This window comes from Triticum aestivum, chromosome 1B (genome assembly GCF_018294505.1).
Source record: "Triticum aestivum cultivar Chinese Spring chromosome 1B, IWGSC CS RefSeq v2.1, whole genome shotgun sequence".
Lineage (NCBI taxonomy): Eukaryota > Viridiplantae > Streptophyta > Magnoliopsida > Poales > Poaceae > Triticum > Triticum aestivum.
The window spans coordinates 569893089-569897114 of NC_057795.1; the positions used below are offsets into that span (position 1 = coordinate 569893089).

At 43.0% G+C, this 4026-nt stretch overlaps 1 non-coding gene across 1 annotated transcript; it reads right to left on the minus strand.

Moving 5' to 3' along the window:
* Positions 1-250: 250 nt before the first annotated feature.
* Positions 251-322, minus strand: TRNAD-GUC (transfer RNA aspartic acid (anticodon GUC)). Its single transcript has one exon. It is a non-coding gene; the product is annotated as a tRNA-Asp (tRNA).
* Between the last annotated feature and the right edge of the window lie 3704 nt (positions 323-4026).

Consider the following 4026-nt stretch of genomic DNA (forward strand, 5'->3'; position numbering starts at 1 on the left):
AAAAGAAACGCCTATTTTTGCTTTCAAAAAAAGAAAGAAATAATGGGGGGGAATCTAAAATTGCACGAAATTGGAAAGAATAAAAAAGCGCCTATTTTTGCTTTCAAAAAAAGAAAGAAATAATGGGGGGGAATCTAAAATTGCACGAAATTGGAAAGAATAAAAAAGCGCCTATTTTTGCTTTCAAAAAAAAAAAGAAACAAAGGAGAAGAACTAAAATTGCACGAAATGGAATGGAAAGAAAAAAAAGCGCCGTTGCCGGGGATCGAACCCGGGTCACCCGCGTGACAGGCGGGAATACTTACCACTATACTACAATGACTTACTTGTGATTGAATTCTTCACACGCTTATCGAGCCAATGATTGCTCCCTTCCTGGTCCAGTGGGGTCTCCTGTGTGGTAATTCTAATCAACAGTGTTGGCTGCAACTTGCCATGAGAACCACGATGGGTAAAAAGATTTTTCTAAGCTTCTAACCGGTGTTGGCTCTTATAGGCAGTAAGCATCTTCCTGCTACATGCAGTTACAAGTTAGTACAACACCAAGTTCAAGCTTCCAGTTACAACATCTTTTCGTTGCATGGGTATAGATCAGAGTCATGCACACACATGGCACAACATCCGGTTACAAGTTACAACACCAAGTTCAAGCATCCCAGCCTCACGTGATCCGCACCGGAACAAAAGAGGAGAGGATGCGGATGTTTTCGTCCGTGCCAATCTCATCGGGTCATGTGATCGAGTTGGCGCAGATGGAGGTGGTCTTTGCCATTCCAACGCCAAGGGGTCATGGGGAGCCTTCACAGCTCGAAATCTACCATCGCTTGCAGCTACCTTTTCCACGCCAGGTCTGCCCTGATCCGGCTGTTTGCTGAGTTGTTGTGGAGTGAGGATCTCTGGATCGGGTAACCCCTTGGCCGGCGTCAGCGGCGCTCCATGCGCTGCTCTCCTTCTTGAAGGCAACGTTGATGTTCAGTTCACCTCCCCTCCTCCTCCTTCCCCTGCACCCGGGTGAAAGCCCACAATTTTGGTTGGGCAGCGGCGCCATGGCAACATCGTTACCTTCCTGAAGGTGCCGTTTTCGGTCTATGGCAAGGCGGTTAGGCTGTTGCATGCTTCGGGTGCTTCTTGTGGCGGCGTCTTCTTCATGTGGTGACTCTTCACCATGGATGACGGTTCCCTCTTGGCCGTCGTGCTCACCTTCATGTGGTCCTGTCTATTCGACGGATCGACGCCCATGGCCCGGGCAAGAGGGATAGTTGTTTCCTCTTCGGCGACTGACATGACGGTAGCTGTGAGATGGTGACCTTACTGTGATATATTTCCTCATGATGGCTACGTTGCTCCAATCATTGTTGTGTCTTCTTGGGACGGCCCTAGTCCATCGCTTGCGTCTACGACATGCTTCAATTCATGGGCGGCAACTTCTGTTCGTTGTTACTTGATAGGTTGGTCGCGTCTAATGCCATCCTCTCGCCTGGCGTTTCGAGCTTGCTCTCGGGGAGTAGTTCCTCTTTATCCTCGGTGCGACGTCACTCAAGCCTATGCATGAAGACTTGGCCCTCGTTGGTGGCGGCGGCTTTGAATCTTGTTGGCTTCGGGTGCAGTATGATCCTTTCCGGTGGCGTGATTCCCCTTAAGCATTTAGACCTTCAAGCTGTAATCTTTTTCTTCCCTGTTTTTCCTTTAGCTCCTTGTATCGGCCGTTGCGGGGTTGCATCCCTGCTTTCTTTACTTTCCTGTTGTATGACTTGTTTTCTTTGCAATTCTGGATGTTTGATGGCTTTGTTAATTCAAAGTCGGGTTATGCTTGAGCCCTACTCATGCTCGGGTTGTGCCTTTTCTCTAAACTAAAAGAGCCATTTGTACTGTTCAGGATCTGTGTAGCACCGAACGTGGATTTTGAAGCTCGGGCTTTCAAACACCTCTTATCTTTACTCCAATATTGCTTTGAGATCTGTGTAACACAACTAACTTACGGCATGACATTTTCTCTCTTTTTTGTTTCTTCAAAACAACACATCATGCGAACTTCGAACTTTTCAGGACAACAAAACATTCTTACTACAATGTGGGAAAAAACTTTCAGATTTTTCCGTCCGACATAAATATACAAAATGAGATTTTTTTTTGAGTAACAAATATAATAGTTACTATATATGATTCACGCGAAAATCTGAAAGTTTTTCCCACATTGTAGTAAGAATGTTTTGTTGTCCTGTAAAGTTTGATGTTCATATGTTGTTCTATTTGGAAGAAACAAAAAGGACAAATGTACTTGCACAGATCATGATGCAGAAATGGATGGCTAGATAAGGGGGTGTAAGAAAGCCTATGCTTCCTCAAATGTTAACCGTGTAGCACCTTAGTGGCAGGAAAAGGATATTGTTGAGGTAGTGTAAATTTTTTACAAGCATCTATGGACGATCCCCTTGTCATGCCGCTGCATGCCCGGACTACCACTCTGAAGGGCTTAATATAATAGATTCTGCGAAACCGAGAGAGAATGCAAATCAGGTCCGCTTCCCGACTAAGAACCTCAGTAACAAGCTTATCTGCATTGGAGTACCTTTGGGGCTTTTCTAAGCTGCATCAGTGGTTGTTTGGGATGTATATGGCTCATGGATCCTACTAATACCTTGTGTGACCCTTTTAATAGGATGGTATTCCTAAATGACTCAAGTAGGTATCGAAAACAAAGCTTGAAGTCAAATAGATGTTGTTTGTTTTATCCTTTTGTGTATGTGGGTCTTCAATCACCTTTGCTTCACCTTAATGTGGGTCTCCTTCCATTTGTTAATTCTCATGAATAGTCGACTACCAAATTTAATCTTTTATTTGTTGCTTTTAGACTCCAGTGCAGAAATGTTAGTTCTCTACACATGCAAATAGGTGATGCATCCTCTACAATGAGTTACAACAAGCTAACAAGCTACACAATGCAACTAATTAAGCAAGTAATGACAACAAGTAAAACTAGCGTTAGAGACAAGTGAAAGTGATGGATGAAAAGATGTAATCCAAAGCTCGCGCTCTTGGGTGAGTGACAATCTTCGTTGGAGAGGTGGGAAACAATGAATGTCTCACCTAACTCTCTGAGAACCTAGGTCAACAAATGCCCAAATTCCCTCTCACTATTGGTAGCTCTTAGGGCGAGCTTCAAACCCTCACAAATGAGCCCGAGGCAAAATAAAACACAACTTGGATGCTCTCAAGGGACACCAAACCATCTAGGGTTCCCCACAAACCCCAAGAGTAACAAGATACGCGTAGGATCTTGTGGGAAATGAACTTGAACTTTGCTTTGGTGAAGTAGAAGATGGGTTCTTCTCTTGATTGCCCTAAAAGTATGGAAGTAAATAAGTAATGGATGGCTAGGGAGGGAGATCTCAATTTTTTTTGGTGTACAATAATGGTGAGGAAAGTGTGGGGCGCTACTAAAGATCCAAATAGCATTGATCGGACAAATAATATCATCACTGACAGGCTTTTGGCCCGTCGCCGACTGGTCGGTTACTGATGTATAACCAGTACTGACCGTAAGCCAGTCAGTGATAACAATACCATTCGCTTTTGCACATTTGCGCTTTATTATGTTTGGTTACCAGCGATGCAAATGAACTTGAGAAAAACATAGGAACACAATACACAAGCATAAATCATTCGTTTGCACACCAAGTACTTTGCTTTCATAACATAATTCACATATATATTTACACAATTCACAACCAACAAATAGAGCATACTAGTCAAAGCTACACAACTCTTGATACACATGTCATTGAATATATCATACTACTCTACTATTTATTCTACTATTTGAGCCTCTTAACAAACTAGAGAAATGACATATTTTCTCACCGCTCTTTATCATACTCCATAATCAAACCCCTTGGTCATCTTCTTGTGTCCAGTGCCAAATGTAATTCTGCACACAACAAAATTTGTCAACACAATTAACATATATAAGATATTCATTGCTTTATTTAATACACATGTACCCCTCCGTCCCATAATGTAAGACAT